Below are 11,833 nucleotides of genomic sequence, written 5' to 3'. Positions count from 1 at the left end.
ATTGATCGCAGTTTTAATTGCAGTGTTAAACATTAGAATACCAATTGAAATTTATTAAATATTTTGGTTGTTTTTCTACATTTTCATATATATTGTATTCTGTGTTGTAATGGAAATCAAACTGTAAATTATTTTTTATTAAATATTTTCACTGTAAAAATTATAAACAAAATAAATAGTATTTTTCAATTTACCTCATACAAGTACTGTAGTGCAATCTTTGTCATGAAAGTGTCTTACAAATGTAAAACAATGTAAAACTTCAGAGCCTACAAGTCCACTTAGTCCTACTTCTTGTTCAGCCTATCATTAAGACAAACAAGTTTGTTTACATTTACAGGAGATAATTCTGCACTCTTCTTATTTACAATGTCACCAGAAAGTGAGAACAGGCATTTGCATGGCACTTTTGTAGCTGGCATTGCAAGGTATTTACGTGTCAGATATGCTAAACATTCGTATGCCCCATCATGCTTCAGCCACCATTCCAGAGGACATGCTTCCATGCTAATGATGCTTGTTAAAAAAATGCGTTATTAAATTTGTGATTGAACTCCTAGGGGGGAGAATTGTATGTCCCCTGCTCTGTTTTACCAGCATTCTGCCATATATTTCATGTTACAGCAGTCTCGGATGATGAATCAGCACATGTTCATTTTAAGAACACTTTCACTGCAGATTTGAATTAACACAAAGAAGGTACCATTGTGAGATTTCTAAAGATAGCTACAGCACTCAACCCAAGGTTTAAGAATCTGAAGTGCTGTCCAAAATCTGAGAGGTATGAGGTGTGGAGCATGCTCCCAGATGTCTTAAAAGAGCAACACTCTGATGCGGAATTGTTATTGAGCAGAACCCATCATCAGCATGGACGCGTGTCCCCTGGAATGGCGGTTGAAGAATGAAGGGACATATGAATCTTTAGCGCATCTGGCATGTAAATATCTTGTGACGCAGGCTACAACAGTGCCATGAGAATGCCTGTTCTCACTTTCAGGTGACACTGTAAACAAGACGCGTGCAGCATTATCTCCTGCAAATGTAAACAAACTTGTTTGAGCGATTCGCTGAACAAGAAGTAGTACTGAGTGGACTTGCAGGCTCTAAAATTTTACATTTTTATTTTTGAATGCAGTTTTGTTTTTTACATAATTCTACATTTGTAAGTTCAACTTTCATGATAAAGAGATTGCACTACAGTACTTGTATTAGGTGAATTGAAAAATACTATTTTTTTGTTTTTTCACCGTGCAAATATTTGTAATAAAAAATAAATACAAAGTGAGCACTGTACACTTTGTATTCTGTGTTGTAATTGAAATTAAATATTTTTGGATGTTTTCTACATTTTTAAATATATTAATAAATGGTATTCAATTATTGTTCAATCGTGCAGTTAATTTGTTTAATCACTTGACAACCCTAATAATTGTATTTATTATTATCACTAATGGGACAGAAGGATGGTTCAGTGGTTAGGGTGCTAGCCTGGGTCTCGAGACACCCAGGTTTAATTCCCTGCTCTGGCATAGATTTCCTGTTTGACGCTGGGCAAGTCACTTCAGCCTAGATCTTTCAAAGATACCTAGGTGGCAAACTACTACTGATTTCAATGGAAGTTGGGTGCTTAAGTAACTTTGAGGATCTGGGCCTCAGTCTGTTTGAGTCTCAGTTCCACATCTGTAAAAGGGGAACATTAGTACCTCCCTGTCTCCCGGGGCTGTTGTGAAGATAAAGACAGTGAGGTGCTCAGATAGTACAGTGATGAGGGTGGGACATAGTACTTAGGAAGACAGAGTGCTGTACCAGGTAAGTGAGTGTGAGCTAAGACCTCTAACACACTTTAAAGATGAGAGCATTTCATATTTTAAAACAAGCTATATTCATAAGTTACTCCATTCAAATTGTGAATTAGCTAAATGAACAAAATGAAAAATAGATAATACATTACAAAATGTGCTTAACCTCCCTTATTCTGACAATTTAATTATCATTGGTTACATACAGGTAAATAGTGTATATTATGAAAATAATGAGGTTTCTGAAGTGAAACACGCAGGGGCCAGGACCAAGACTTGCCAAGTTAACAACCTTCATCTGTAGAATTCGCTACCCCTGGAGATCAGTACAGTCCTTGACCTAGACACCTCCAGAACGGATAGCAGATCAGTTTTTCACACAATCTTTCCGCGATGACAATCAAACAGTACGAATGGTTATTTCTGGAATAGTCAGTGAGGCTTAGGAACACACACAAATGAAAGGAGTACAGTGATGTTATGTGGAAGGTGCCTAACTTCTATGGCAGGAGCATTGAAGAAGTATAGATAGTATTTGGAGGAAAGATTGTCTCCGTGTCCTTTCAATTACTGATTTCTCTTCAGATACAGCCAACTGTAGTAATGGTTTCAGGGACATGAACAAGTACTCATTAAGCTACCTTTATTCCGCAGAGCACACTGCACATCTGTTTGATAATGAAGAAAAGTACTTATCAATCAATCTGACATTGGATAAGTCAATGACCTAGATATAAAAGACTATATCCCACCACCACGCTAACAAATTGTAGCATTTTTATATAGTGTGCACATAACTGTGACCTGCAATTGCTGACCACAGCAATTGTACTTGTCAACGTGAGGAAAAAACACACAGAGACAGATTTGTTCCATTGTGGCTCTTCAGTGAGAGGTTTTTTTTTCCTTTGCAACAGACCATATATGAAGCTTTGGTGTTGAAATGCAAACTGACATCTGTGCACTCTTTACTAGTATGAAAAGCCACACTAGTTAACGTAAGCAGAGATAAAAACCTCAGGAGCAAGCAAAACAATCTAATGCTAAAGATAGTGTAAGTGCATTGCCAGTAAAAGGCATGACCAAAAATGGTGGTGTTCCCTAATCTAGAGGTCAAACCAAGTAGTTTATGAATGAGCTAACTGTGATTACATGTGGTAGAATAAAGGTTAAAAGTCAATAAGCCTTGCTCAGTTTTATTCAAACCCACATCAAGCATCTCAACTGGTGTTTTACCATTAAGTGCTCCTATCTATAATTGTGTTGTCACATTCTGTAAAACTACTCTGTGCGTGTGCCAACTGTGATTTGTTCATGCTTGGCTGTTTCTGAGGACTACCGTCCATACATATTCATTTTCTGAATCAGTGACCTCATCTACAGAGTTTTCAAATAATACTACCTTTCCAGCAAAAAATTAAAGATATCTCTAGGAATGTGTTAGCACAGTTTTAAAACTTTGTATGTGGGACCAAATAGGCTGTTGAGGCTATAAGTAGAAGTAAGGAATTCACAAGAAAAAACTTTATTTCCTGAAGCAGCATTAGGTCTTATGGGTAGCATCTGTGAAAATTAAGTTTATTTGATTAAAGCCACATAATACTCATCATTGCATAGTACAGTTTGATTTTTTCATTACACATTAGCTGTTTTCTTAAACCATGCTTTTCAATGTAATGACTTATAAAATAAGGCCTCAGTCCTGCAATGAATTCCACGTGAGCACAGGGGTCTGCCTATGCTTAGCTCATTGCTGGATTGGGGCCGAAGCCTCTCTTCATGAAACTGCTATAATTTGTTATATAATTTTTTTAAATGCTATTCTATATTTTAGCTTTTAAACTTAAAATCATTAATGGAAATAGTTTTATAAATGTAAATATTCCTCTGCAGTATTTGTAAGCAACAAAACACTGCAATGCTATTAAAAGCAAGCAGAATGTCAACCTGGCTAGTCTATTTTCATTGCCCGAAATGACTGAAATGCAAGAAGCAGAACAATTCCTACAACAATCTAGACTTCAATGTTTAAAGTTTTTTTTAATAATGAAGATGGTGTTAGGAACACAGGCACTTGAATCTGTTTTTTAAAACAGGTGGTTTCAGCTGCCCAGTGTCCCTTCTCAGCTCTTGATGATGATGGATATAAATATATTTTACAGTGATCGATACTTTAAAATCTATGGAAATAAGACTTTTAGTTAACGAAGGTCTGCTAAAGCAGGCTGTAAGCTCCCTACTCATCTCTTTACTCATGAATAAATTATTTTAATAATGAATGTGGATCTTTATGGCTTCATAAAGTAGTAACCACTAGTTTTCGATGTGAAGCATTTAAAAAAGTTATCCTGGAACCATAAATGCCTACGGATGCTACTATATCTTAGAGAGACTAATATGGAATTCTGATATGCTAACGGATGGTCTTGTAGACCACAGTAGTTACAACAGCAAGAAACAACAGTGTGAGAGAGTAATTAGGCACTTGATTCTGCTGTGGTTTATAAAAAACAAAAAACTTTCCACCAACTTCAGTTCATTTGGAGTGTTGGATACATATCCTCTGACAGGATCAGAACCTCTAACGAACCCAAATGTAACCAATCTTAAACCAAGTATTTTTTAATCAGCCTTCCCAAATGAAAGTTGATACATTAATAATACCAAATACCCTACTCATGGACTGATAAAAGGCAGGCGCATGAGTTTGTTAGAGTTATTTGAACTGTTGAATAAAAACAAAAAAAGTACTCAAATCAGCTGCCTGTCTGTAAGTTGGTGATAGCATGTTCTAATTCTGTTGTGTCTAGAAATGCTCTAGATGCTTCTTGCAAACATTTTTGTGGTATCTGGATTGTCAGTTTACCCTTTGAGCATTTGTTTTAGGGTATATCTCATGCTGTTTTCTTAGTGTCCTCAAGTGGCAACCCTGTTGTGATAAGCATGGCCTGTTCTGTTTGGTTAAAGCCAAGATCCACCTGGGAAAGTCAGGAAAAGAAACATCACACCCCTGCCCCCCAACCTTGTTTCTGATTTGGCAGCCTTGGAACTAGCACATTCATGTGTTATGTTTAAAATATAAATAAATACAGCTAAATCAGTTTTACCACATGCATTTAACAGAAACGTAAAACAATCATTAAGAACATTCAAAAATTGACACAACTATTCAACTTTTGTTCTCCTTTGCCCTACAAAATCTTTGGAAATCAGATGGACCTTTCAGTGTACCCTGAATGTCACCAAAACTAGGCTCTGGAGGAAGAGGGTTCCAAAGATGACCTTGCACAGGGCACTACTTTTCTGTCAGCTGACATATGCCCAACCGCCTTAATACGTAACTGGTTATATACTCTATATGTGACTTCCCCTTAAAATACTCTGGAAATTGCAGCTAGTACAGAATGCAACTGGTTACTATGTAGATTTCGGCATAGGTAGCACATTACATTTATGTACCACCCTCAGCTCCATTTAAGGTTTTTGAATATTTAAAAATGCTTTTAATTTTGGGCCTTGTAGATGTTCAAGACTATTTTGTGAGAGTCTAGGGAAGCTACCATTAGCTGAACACCTCAATTTTACATTGACAAAGCATGGCTGACTACAGTGAGGTCCATATTCAGAAAGAAAACATGTTGGAAAAACACTGTTGGCAACTACTACTACTTGACCATCCAGATGCAGATCCAACAAGACTCCATGTTGTGAGCCTGAAAAATGGCAGGCATATTTCTGTAAGTGGGAACACTGATATGAGTACCATTTAGGGTTGCCACCTTTCTAATTCCTGGTAATCGGACCCCGAGGCCTCACCCCCTAACCCGCCTCTGCTCCACCTCTTTCCCTGAGGCCCCACCCCCTTCACTCGCTGGATTGTCTCAGGGACCTGGTCTGTGAAGGCAGTGTAAAGTGCCCTTGAAGTAGTATGTGTCCTTGAAGTAGTAGTAGTAGTAAACTGGGCACCTGACAACCCTAAATGGCACCCAGACACAGAAGTCAAAAACTGGACTGTCCAAGTAAAAACCAGATGGGTAGCAACTCTAGTGCCATTTCTTCCAGTTGCTTCCCCATCCTATAAAGTATCACTTTACCCTTAATCTAAATTTCACACACAGCTAGATGGCTCTAATCCAATTACTGCAATTACTTTTTGATGCTGGGTAAATCATTATACTCCACCATCTATGTCAGAAGATATGAAGATATAGAGCAGTACATCTGTTGCATGCTAAATACATTTCAGCCCACAGTTGCACTCCTAATAACATCCTATATACCTTGAACAGAAACAGTGACAAGACTGAATACTGTTTGATGCCTGAGAGAGCATTTGTCTGATACTACCTTCTAGGATCTTTCAGAAAGGAAGGAACAGAGCTAATTCTTCACCCTTTCCAAGTGGGGCAGATCAAAGCCAGGGCCGGTGCAAGGACGTTTCGCGCCCTAGGCGAAACTTCCACCTTGCGCCTCTCCCCCCGCCCACGGCAGATCCCCCTCCCCTGCCCTGAGGCGCTCCCCCCCCCCCCCCGCAGCACCTCCACCCCTCCCCCGGGGAGCCGTGCGGCAGCTCCCCACCCCAGCTCACCTCTGCTCCGCCTCCTCCCCGAGCACGCCGGCCCAGCTCTAATTCTCCTCCCCTCCCAGGCTTGCGGCGCCAAACAGCTGATTGGCACCGCAAGCCTGGGAGGCGGGAGAAGTGGAGCAGTCGCTGCGCTGGGAGAGGGAGTCTGAGCCGCACGTGTCAGCGCGCCGCCGGCAGCCCAGCCCAGGAACGCTGTAAAAAAAAAATTGGGGGCACCGCTTTTTGGCGCCCCCAAATCTTGGTGCCCTAGGCAACCGCCTAGTTTGCCTTCATGGTAGCACCGGCCCTGATCAAAGCGCACTATGGAACTTTTCATGCACAGCAACAGACTCCACGCAGACACTCCATGTGTGGTAATCTAATCCAGGGGCAGGCAACCTATGGCATACGTACCAAAGGCAGCACGCGAGCTGATTTTCAGTGGCACTCACACTGCCTGGGTCCTGGCCACCGGTCTGGGGGGCTCTGCATTTTAATTTAATTTTAAATGAAGCTTCTTAAACATTTTTCAAACCTTATTTACTTTACATACAACAATAGTTTAGTTATATATTATAGACTTATAGAAAGAGACCTTCTAAAAATGTTAAAATGTATTACTGGCACGCGAAACCTTAAATTAGAGTGAATAAATGAAGACTCTGCACATCACTTCTGAAAGGTTGCCGACCCCGGTCTAATCTGAGGTAGATTTACACCCCAACTTGCTGCATGCTAACTGTTTATATAAACAAGCCCTTCATATGTTTTTGCTTGGACCTACACATAAGTAAGTTACCCCTCATGAGCAACAATATTAGATGAAGGATCCTTCAGATTGGCCTTATCACTAGGAAAGAATCAACCAGTATAGTCTCTGTATGCTATGCTGCTTCTAAATAAGAGGGCATTTTGCTATGAGTGCCTTCACTAATTCCCTTGGCTAGGGGGAACTATTACTGCTTCTAAAAGTCTCACAGTTATATATCCCAGTTTTGGAAGGAAGCGTGTCCCAGTGAAAGCAAGTCCTTGTAACAGAAGCAAGACTTACTCTCTGGGAAGGCAGAGGCCTACTGTACATAGGCATTGTGTATTTTTACCCCATCAATGGGTGCTGTGTCTTCATTGTATACTTGGTCGTGCATAACAATCATATCTCAGCTTTTCAGGGAAAGTTTGCTTCCTTGATATCACAATACTGTTCCAACTTTTCTGTACATATTTTTGGTTATTGGAGCCCTCCCACAGGGTTTCCCTTCTGTAGCATTCCCATAGTTGGAATGACAAACCTGAATATGATGGAGAAATGAATTTGTTACCTGATTTTGCTTCTTGGACTAGTCAGTCTTGTCATTTCATCGCCTCTCTAACTGATATACATCTAAAGTTACATTTCAGTTCAGCTGGGTAAAGGTACATCTCAGGAAATATTAGTCTAATGTTTTAATACTGTTAATCAAAGTTCTTAGACTATGTTTAGTCTTTATAAATAGTCTAGGTAGGGGTTTTCCCAGGAGGGGAAGCCAAACCTCCATCCTGTGATTGACAGGTCTGGTCTGGACCCTGGAGCTGCAGAGCAGAGGAAACCCCATTATAAGAATGGCTTGTCTGCATATAATGGAGAAGATTATTACTCAATAGGCTAAAAATGAAATCTTACATCACCTTTTAACTGAACAAAAGCTGTTGCATAGCCTTCATCAAATAAAGTTATTCTAGATTTTGTTTTAAAATATGTTGTCTATCATTAACAGAAGACCTAAGGCAGATTAAAACTGTCCTTATTTCCTATTTTGAAGCAATTTACTTATACTAGTTTGAAACTGTGAAAACGTATGTTTAGCAATAGACTAATGAACATTCTCATATAGATGATACAGATGGAGAAGACCTACTTGGGGACTTAGTCCACCTCTACTCTACCCCTAAATAAATTGCTATTTTCTGCAGATACAGGAAACAGAAAGCTAGGTTGAAAACAACGTATCTAGTTCCTCAATAACTCCCCTTTCTAATAGGCTCACCTACTATCTTACTGGCAACTGTATAAACAAGTATTTTCACAGCATAGTCTTATGTTTACCATCTGTCTCCTTTTGATGACCCACCCACAGAGAAGATGGTTTCCCTACTTATAAAACAATCTGTTGAGACTTGGAAATTTACTACTTGTGGTCAAAGCTCTTAGGGACAAGAAAGCACAGCTGTCCTAGTTAAGATATTTAATAAAAACTGAGTTTAATAAAGCTGAGAAGAGGACAAAGGAAAGGAGCATTCCCCCTGCTCATTGTTCATCACTTGAGCCCTACTTATACCCTGACTATAACTTTCTAAAACCACATCTTTTAAAATATAGCAAGATAAGGCCTAGTTTGAAACTACCACTAGCCTCTGCACAAAGCAGATAGTGAAAGCATCATACCTCAGCTGGTGTAAACTGCTATCGCTCCATTGACACTGGATACCAGCCTAGGATCTTGCCCCTAGAATCTTATTCTGCATTCATTCACTACAAAACCAACTCATATTTTTGCGTATTTTACATAAGAGAAACTATTTCCCCCCAAAATTACATGAAATTGATGTGCGTGTCTAGAATATCAACCAGTAATTAAACAAGGGGCTCCCACTGACCAGAGATGATATTCATTCTTCTTTTCCCAAACTTTTAAACTTTAAAAATCCAGTTTTATAAAGTGAAGGTGCTCACATTACAGCTCAAAGTTAGATGCATGACTATGTTACAGCTAAAGTATCATAGCGGAATAATCTTAGCATACATTATTATGGTAAATCAGATTACTGTAAATGCTTTGCTTATACTGATAGACATTTCAAATAAGCACCATTATCATAGTATCTCAGTGGTATGTCCAAACTTAGGATAACCTTTTTTTCCGTATGATAGAGAGCGGCCTTCTTGTTCCCACCAGATTTAAGAGAGTGGGGAACAATCTTAAGGTCTATGTTCCAGGAAAAATGTATGGGGAAAGGTAGGGTTACCATTCGTCCGGATTCCCCCGGACATGTCCGGCTTTTAGAGTTAAAAATAGCGTCCGGGGGGAATTTGTAAATGTCCGGACATCCCCCGCCCCATGCAGAGCGCGCGCGGCTGACAGGGCAGCCGGCCGGATGGTGCCACTTACATGGGGCTCCGACAGCCAGAGAGAGCCCCTCCTCCGCTTCCCCCTCCTCTGCCCTGCAGCTGAGAGCACTCCCTCCCTCCCTCCCTGCGTTCGCACCGGCAGTCTGGAGCTCCTCCCCCTGCTCCTCCTCCCCAGCACGCTGGTCTGAGCGGCAGGGTAAGGGGGCCAGGGGGTCAGAGAAGGGGCAGGGAGGTTCTGGAGTGGGCAGTCAAGAGACAGGGAGCGGGGGGGGGGGGCTTTCTGGGGGGGGTGGATAAAGTTTTGGGCAGTCAGGGTACAGGTAGGGGGTAGGGTCCGGGGGGGCAGTTAGGGTGGTGGGGGTCTCAGGACGGGGCAGTTAGGGGACAAGGAACAGGGAGGCTTAGGTAGGAGGTGGGGTTCTGGAGGGCAGTTAAGAGCAGGGGTCCCAGGAGGGGTGGTCAGGGGACAAGGAGCGGGGGGGGGGTTGGGAGCTCTGGGGGGGGGGGCTGTCAGGGGGCAGGGGTGGGGAGAGGGATCGGAGCAGTCAGGGGACAGAGAGCAGAGGGGTTTAGATGGGTCGGGAGTTCTGGAGGGGGCTGTCAGGGGGTGGGGAGTGGTTGGATGGGGCGTGGGAGTCCCAGGGGTCTGTCTGGGGGTGTGGATAAGGGTTGGGGGAGTCAAGGGACAGGTAGGGGGTAGGGTCCTAGGGGGCCAGTTAGGATGGGGGGAGGGTCTCAGGAGGGGGCAGTCAGGGGACAAGAGGCAGGGAGGCTTAGGTAGGGGGTGGAGTCCTGGGGGCAGTTAGGGGCAGGGGTCCCAGATGGGGTCAGTCAGGGGACAAGGAGCGGGGGGAGGGTTGGGGGTTCTGAGGGGGGCGGGAAGTGGGAGGGGCAGGGGCAGGGCTAGGGCAGGACAGGGGCGGGGCTCCTCCCATCCTCTTTTTTGCTTGCTGAAATATGGTAACCCTAGGGAAAGGGGAGAATCTGCTCTGTTACTGGGAGAAGGCCTACTTTGGGTAACCTTACACTGGGCCTTATGTAGCAAGACTCTGACTCATCCCAATTTCTGGTGGTAGCAAACTTCCTTGAGTGAGAAAGCAACGTGCTCAGCCCTAAACTACAACATCCCACATTATTACAGATGCTGCAGCAGACTAGAGAAGCAGATGTGATGGAGACAGTTTGACGAAGGCTGATAGAATGTTTTAAAAATAAAGACTAGGACCTTGAAATGCAGAATCATATAGGGCAAGGATCCAGGGTAGAATGTGGAGAACTGTTGTGATTTGCTTTCAGTAGTTTGCCCTTCCTGGAAAGTAGGACACTGCTTGTTGAACTAGATACAGTTTCCGTATAGACCCCAAGGTCATGTCCAGATAGAACACACCACAGTAATCCAGGGTGGAAGTGATAGATAGATCTCTGTAGGATGAAGTCTCCTGGCTCAGTAAAGATAAAAGGCATTTCTGGCTGCTGCTTCTGTTGGATAGTCCGGGAGTAGAGTTGACGCCAACTGGACTGAGAGACTGCATAACACCTTGAGGTCACAGCTCCTACTACTTCCTTGAAATGCTTTCCTCTGCTTCTCACCATCACGTCAGTCTTCCTAGACTGAGTCTGACCCATCTTTTTTTCCCCATCTAGGGGCTTGGCTACACTTGCGAGTTACAGTGCAATAAAGGAGCCCCGGGAGCACTAGCTCACTACCCGTCCACACTGGCAAGGCGCGTAGAGCGCTCTGACTCCGCGGCTACAGTGTTGCTGGTACTCCACCTCGGCGAGTGGAATAACGTTTGCTGCACCCCCGCTGGAGCACCGCAGTGCCAGTGTGAACGAGGTGTTGTGTTACTGCGCTCTGATCGGCCTCCGGAAACGTCCCATAATCCCCTTAAGTCAAGTGGCCACTCTTGTCTTTGTTTTGAATCGCAGCAGGAATGCAGATATGCCCTTTAAAAGCTCCGTTTCTGACAGCCAGCTGCTTATCTGCCCCGAGACAAAGCAACCATTAGTGTGGAATGCTGTGAGTGGGAGAGAGAGGTGGGGGGGAGGGAGGGTCTGCTGCTGTCTGAACTTACAAGACAGCCTGCTGACATGCTCTCAGCCCCGCCAAAACCCATTCTCTCTCCCCCCACATACACACAACACAATCCCTGTCATACTCCATCCCACCCACCCCCCATTTCAAAAGCACGTTGCAGTCACTTGCGTGCAGGGATAGCTGCCCATAATGCACTGCTCCCAATGCCGCTGCAAGTGCCGCAAATGTGGCCACTCCAGTGCGCTTGAAGCTGTCAGTGTGGACAGACTGCAGGGCTTTCCCTACTGCACTCTATGAAGGCTGGTTTAACTCAAAGCGCTCTACAT

This window comes from Emys orbicularis, chromosome 8, assembly GCF_028017835.1.
Source record: "Emys orbicularis isolate rEmyOrb1 chromosome 8, rEmyOrb1.hap1, whole genome shotgun sequence".
Taxonomy (NCBI): Eukaryota; Metazoa; Chordata; order Testudines; family Emydidae; genus Emys; species Emys orbicularis.
This window is presented reverse-complemented; position numbering follows the sequence as displayed.